This window comes from Oryctolagus cuniculus, chromosome X, assembly GCF_964237555.1.
Source record: "Oryctolagus cuniculus chromosome X, mOryCun1.1, whole genome shotgun sequence".
In the NCBI taxonomy this organism is placed as follows: domain Eukaryota; kingdom Metazoa; phylum Chordata; class Mammalia; order Lagomorpha; family Leporidae; genus Oryctolagus; species Oryctolagus cuniculus.
Genome location: NC_091453.1, coordinates 67,596,783 through 67,603,690, shown reverse-complemented (window position 1 = coordinate 67,603,690; position 6,908 = coordinate 67,596,783). Strand labels below are relative to the sequence as shown.

Here is a 6,908-nt window from a genome sequence, read left to right as displayed (position 1 = left end):
AAAAATGACTAATACAGTGAACCTGTATTAGAGAAATTAAGATTTTATATAAATTGCTAGGGAATGTCACAATGGGGGCCAATGAAAATTATTCTCTGCATAGAATATGATCATTAATATATTAATTACTCTTATTTGGAATGATAAGGCAAAATAGTAAAACCAAACTTCTCCTATAAAAAGTTATACATTCTCTTCTGAAGGGACAGCTATTGTACACAGGAACATTAGGGACTCTGTCTCAGAATGATCTATCATCTTCGTCCTCTCCATCGTCTTCAGCATCTCGTTTCCTCTTCTCCCCTCGAGGACACTCTTCTTCATCATCTTCCTCTTCTTCCCCTTCTTCGACATAGTCATCATCATCTTCTTCATCCTGAATTTCATCTTTCATTAAGTATGAGAGGCCCACTTCTCCCTCTCCCACTTCTGAGCCTGCTTCATCCTCACCTTCATCTTCATCCTCTTCTTCTTCCACCTCTTCCTCAAATCCTTCAGGTGGACCAGCTTGATCTTCTTCTTCATCATCATCTTCATCACCATCCTCCTCATCCTCTTCTTCAGAGTCTGGGGCTTCGTTATCCCCCTGATCAAACCCAACCAAGTATGTGATTTGCTGCAGCAGTTCAAAAATGCTTCTTCTGTAATCTTCCAGGTTTGTGATCTCACAGTTAAACAAGACTTTTCAAATTTTTAAGATTTTGCAGAGCTTCAACTGTACTGAGATTTGATTTTGTTTCCACTCAGACTGAGGTAGGTAAGATTTGGGCATTTCTCTGCCAGATCTTCCAAGCCTCCAGAAATGATATTGTCACTAAGTTTCAACTTTCGAAGTTTATTTAAGCTGGGAATCTGGGCCAAAGAACTGAGTTCCACATTAGCCATACTCAGAAACCCCAGTTCTTTAAAAGTATCATTCAGATCTTCAATTTTCTCACTGACACAAAGGCAGTTATCAAGGACTAACTCTGTCACCTCCTCCGGGGCACTGTTCCTTAACTCCAGATTAATCCTCTTCTTCATCTCCATGTCCTCCTCCTGCTTTTCTGCGACTACTCTCTTCTCTACCCCTTTCTTGCCTTTCCCACTACCCCTAACCCTCAAAATTTTTAAAGATTTGGAAATGAATGAAAAGTGCAAATATAAATTTGAAGGAGAAAGAAAAGAATAGCAAATGGAGTTCAAGGAGTTGGGACTGTAACTCAGCTGCCCCCACCTCCTTGTTCACACACCCGGGTGTGCACACACATGCACGCACACACACACACACACACACACACACACACTGAGCCGCAGTTCATTCCCCTTCAATGGCTGCTCAGAGACTGAACCTCCATGACACGGCACTGCCAACCCCCTCGGTTGATTGTGTTTTCTGTTTCCTTTCCAGACTCTGTATTATAAGAAACACAGGGTAGAGTGTTGGTTGAGAGATCCAATACTCAGTGCCCACTATAGAAATCCTCTTCAGGATTATGACATTGAGGCATCACTCCCAACAATGGGAAGGTACTTGATTTCAGCCAATGTAAGAATCTCAGCAGAAAGCATTGCATGCTATGGGAATAGCATGTATGAGAACTCTTAAGTAAGTGACTTTGTCTTGTTTAAATTCATAAAAAAAAGCTTTTTTCCCTATTTTTCTTAATAGGCATTACATTCACATTTTTCTTATTGTTTCCTTGGGCTGCATTCTGGAAAATTTCTTGTGACTTTTCTTCAAGTTTGCCAAGTATGTCAATTGCTATGTAATATATTTTTAATGAACCCATCGATTCTTTGTTTTAAATGGCACTGCAAATTTTCATTGCTATTGGTTCTATTTAGCTTGCTTTCAAATCTCTAGGTCATTTCTTAAAATTCTATTTCTCGTGACACTTCATTTTATTAAACGTGAGTTAGCATGTAGTAATTTAAATATTTGAAGAGTTTACTCATCTGTTTGTGTTGTCTCTTGCTTTTTCTGGTTCTAACTCATGATGCCTTGTCTTCATGTATGAAAGTTATTTTAGAATGAGTGATATTTGTTGTTCTTGAAAAATTATTTGAAGGGATTTGACATCTAGGATGCAATGCTTTCCCTCCAAAGAGGATTTATTGTTACCTCTATCATCTGCCTAAAGCTACCCAGTTGAAGATCATGTTATACTATATTCACAGCTGGAGTTTTTGTTTAGGTTTTTTTTTTTTTTTTTTTTTTTTTTTTTTTTTTTTTTGCTTCTCCCACTTCAGTGATCATAAAATTAGGCTGTACATGAACAGGAGTAACAACTCATAGCTCCAACTTTTAAGGCACACCCTCCTTCAGCACCTGTCAGTTTGCTCACCTCACTATCCAGGGAGTAAATAATGGGTTTATTTCTCAAGAATTTAATCACCAGGGCACACATTTTTTTTAATCCAGATTTTAATTGAGTTTCCCTTATAAGACTCCTTAATATGGGAGAGTCCTGGACATTTACTTTTCTAGAAATGGAAGTTCACCAAGAAGTGAAATATCCCTCAAGAAAAAAATAAATAACTGCAGTGCTCTGAGTTCATTTCTGGGTTCCCACTGTGAATTAGACTTTGACCTTTCAATTTCTTACTATCTTGTCTGCTCTTCATTACTTTTATGATTTTTAAAATGTATCTTATCTATGCACTTTAAGGAGTTTGTGCTGGAGTTCTTATTGTCTTGAATAACCTAGATTATCATCTGCCACATCTATCTCTATATTAATTCTACATCTAAATCTATATTAAATCAGATAAGCTTACAATTCGCTAATAAAATAACTTCTTATAAGGACAACTAATAAATACTGACTTTAACGGGAAAAGAAGGTAGAATACATGTCTGTTAACCATTACAGATCACAGCTTTATCCACTTTGAGTCTTTTCCCAGGGTTTGATCAGAATGATTATTGCTCCTTTTGAAATACGTCTGAATTCTGTCTCTAGCTGCTTAGGATACTCCTTAAGCCCATTCTCTGCAGAGAATTTAGAGTTGATTTCCGGGGCTGGTGCTGTGGCATAGAGGGTAAAGCCTGTAGTCGCTGCAAAGCCGTGGCAAAGCCGCCACCTGTAATTCCTCTGGCATCCCATATGGGTGTCGGTTCAAGTTCCAGCTGCTTCACTTCCAATCCAGCTCTCTGCTATGGCCTGGGAAAGCAGTATAAGATAGCCCAAGTGCTTGGGCCCCTGCACCCATTTGGGAGACCCAGAAGAAACTCCTGGCTCCCAATTGGTGTGGCTCTGGCCGTTGTGGCCAATTAGGGAGTGAACCAGCGGATGGAAGACCTCTCTTTGCCTCTCCTCTCTCTGTGTAACTCTTTCAAAAAAATTTTAAAAAATCTTAAAGAAAAAAAAAACTTGATTTCCAATCAGCATAATATCTTGTTCGTATCCTTTGAATCCTTCTCATGACTCCTTTGATAAAGTTAATATAGGGACAGAGCACTGGCCCTAGAAGACATGCATGGTCTTAGTCAAATTTTTCAGTCTCATGTCCTGCCACTCCCTCTTACTTATCACTTTACAAGCACTCTGTTTCTTTCTCTACGTAAATTCCTTCTTCTACCAGGGTATTCACAAATACTATTTAAATTTCTCATAACAATTTTTCCTTCCCCTACATCCAACTAATTGATTTATCCTATTGATAGCAGCTCGAATGTCACTTTTTCAAGGAAACCTTCCTTGACTACCTCTATCTGAATTATTTATGCAATTATGTGCTTTCATATGACTTTAGAGGCTACTGTCATTAAATACAATTAAATTATTATTTAGATAATCTTTGAATTTCATTTATTTGAAAGACACATAGATGTCCCATCTGCTGATTCACACCCTAAATGCCTGCAAAAGCTGGGGATGGAGCATGCCTAAGCCAGGAACCAGGAACTCAATCTGTGTCGCCCACATGAAGGCAGGCATCCAAACACACGAGCATCGCCTGATGCCTCCTAAAGGTGCACATTAGCAGGAAGCCAGAGTCCTCAACAGGAACAGTCTCAAACCCAGGCACTCTGATATGAGATGCTACCATCCCATGCAGTTCCTCACCACTAGACCAATTACTGTCCTGTATTTAGATAACTTTTTTACATAATTAGAAAAATATGCTCCTTATTTCTCTTTTTATCACTCAGTATTTTTTTTAAACTTTTATTTAATGAATATAAATTTCCAAAGTACAGCTTATGGATTACAATGGCTTCCCCCACATAACGTCCCTCCCACCCGCAACACTCCCCTTTCCCACTCCCTCTCCCCTTCCATTCACATCAAGATTCATTTACGATTCTCTTTATATACAGATCAGTTTAGCGTACATTAAGTAAAGATTTCAACAGTTTGTTCCCACACAGAAACATAAAGTGAAAAATACTGTTTGAGTACTAGTTATAGCATTAAATCTCAATGTACAGCACACTAAGGACAAAGATCCTACCTGAGGAGTAAGTGCACAGTGACTCCTGTTGTTGACTTAACAAATTGACACTCTTGTTTATGGCATCAGTAATCAACCTCGGATCTTGTCATGAGCTGCCAAGGCTATGGAAGCCCCCTGGGTTCACTGACTCTGATAATTTTTAGACAAGGCCATGGTCAAAGTGGAAGTTCTCTCCTCCCTTCAGAGAAAGGTACCTCCTTCTTTGACGACCTGTTCTTTCCACTGGGATCTCACTCCCAGAGATCTTTCATTTAGGTTTTTTTTTTTTCCCAGAGTGTCTTGGCTTTCCATGCCTGAAATACTCTCATGGGCTTTTCAGCCGGATCCGCATGCCTTAAGGGCTGATTCTGAGGCCAGAGTGCTGTTAGGACATTTGCCATTCTATGGGTCTGCTGTGTATCTCACTTCCCATGTTGGATCGTTCTCTCCCTTTTTGATTCTATCAGCTAGTATTTGCAGACACTATTCTTGTTTATGTGATCCCTTTGGTTCTTAGTCCTATCATTATGATCAATTGTGAACAGAAATTGATCACTGGGACTAGTGAGATGGCATTGGTACATGCCACCTTGATGGGATTTAATTGGAATCCCCTGGTATCTTTCTAACTCTACCGTTTGAGGTAAGTCAGCTTGAGCGTGTCCCGAATTGCACTTCTCTTCCCTCTCTTATTCCCACTCTTACATTTAACAGCGATCACTTTTCAGTTAAGTTTCAGCACTTAAGAAGAATTGTGTATTGATTACAGTATTCAACCAAAAGTATTAAGTAGAACAAACAAAAAAATACTAAGAGGGATAACATATCAAGTTGCTCATCAACAGTCAGGGTGAGGGCTGATCAAGTCACCGTTTCTCCTAGTGTTCATTTCACTTTAACAGGTTTCCTTTTTGGTGCTCAGTTAGTTGTCACCTATCAAGGAGAACAAGTGGTATTTGTCCCTTTGGGATTGGCTTATTTCACTCAGCATAATGTTTTCCAAATTCCTAACAGGGATCACTTTCCAGTTAAAATTTAAACACCTAAGAATAATTGTGTGTTAATTACAGAGTTCAACCAATGGTACTAGAACAAAAAAATACTAAAATGGATAAAGTATTACATTGTACATCAACTTTCAGGACAAGATAATTTTAAAATGCCTACATCCCCTGTGAAACTGTACACTCCTGGTGCAGACTCTGTTTTGTTCTTAGCTAATTCAGACTAACTTGATTTCATAATTTATTGTACTTCACCTTTTCTGTGAGCTCTCCCTTACATAGTCTCATACTGAAATGAGTCTTAGTAAGTTTTAGCTCTTTCCTGTGAAAACTCTCTTAACTCATCTTCACGCACATAGAGCAGGAAGCTATAGTGACAGCATGTAGGTGATTCGACTCATTCCACTCTCAAGGAAAAAATTTCTGTTTTCATCTTGTAGTTATGAAATTGTTTGCATAGCTCATTTCACAATAGCTAAGATGTGGAATCAACCCAGATGTCCATCAACTCATGACTGAGTTGGATAAAGACAATGTGGTGTATATGTAATACACATTATGGGATATAACATAACAATAAAAAGAATGAAATCTTGTCTTTTGCAACAAAATGGATGAAACTAGAGACCATTGTGCTTAGTAAAGTAAGCCTTCCATCAAAAGAGAAATATGTGTTTTCTCTGATATGTGGCAGATAATATAGAATACAAAAAATATAAGAATAAAACTGACATGATTTGATTATTGTTCTTAACTCTTGTCTATACTCCTGTGGAACAGTGATCATTCTACTTTTTACTTGTTGAACATTATTGTTAATGGTACCTTAACCCTGTGAATATCAAGTAAATTGAAATTACATTATTGCAAAAATTAAAGGAAGAAAAAGAAAGGAACTAAGAAATGGGGGTTGGAGGAGGGAGGGAAGTAACTTTATCTTCTTAGAACTGTATCTGTGGGCCGGCCCCATGGCTCAATAGGCTAATCCTCCGCCTTGTGGCACCGGCACACTGGGTTCTAGTCCCAGTCGGGCCACTGGATTCTGTCCCTGTTGCCCCTCTTCCAGGCCAGCTTTCTGCTGTGGCCAGGGAAGGCAGTGAAGGATGGCCCAAGTGCTTGGGCCCTGTACCCCATTCGAGACCAGGAGAAGCACCTGGCACCTGCCTTCGGATCAGCGTGGTGCGCCGGCAGCAGCGCACCGGCCGCGGCGGCCATTGGAGGGTGAACCAACGGCAAAGGAAGACCTTTCTCTCTTTCTTTCTCTCTCTCTCACTGTCCACTTTGCCTGTCAAAAAAAAAAAGAGTTGTATCTGTGAAATACATGAAATCTTGTCTTTATATCAATAGAAATTATAAAAAAGATATTGCACAAAATAGTAGTCCTTATTAAAGTCTTATTTTGAATCTGATTTTGGAGCTTTTACAAACTGTGTAAGCAAGAGTTTTCATAAATTGTTTTGGAAAGCCTTGTGTCCTTTACAC

The 6,908-nt window shown here is 39.0% G+C and overlaps 1 pseudogene; it reads right to left on the bottom strand.

Annotated features, from left to right (window-relative positions):
• Positions 1 to 282: 282 nt before the first annotated feature.
• LOC100347691 (acidic leucine-rich nuclear phosphoprotein 32 family member E-like) lies at positions 283 to 1,048 on the bottom strand (annotated as a pseudogene).
• Between the last annotated feature and the right edge of the window lie 5,860 nt (positions 1,049 to 6,908).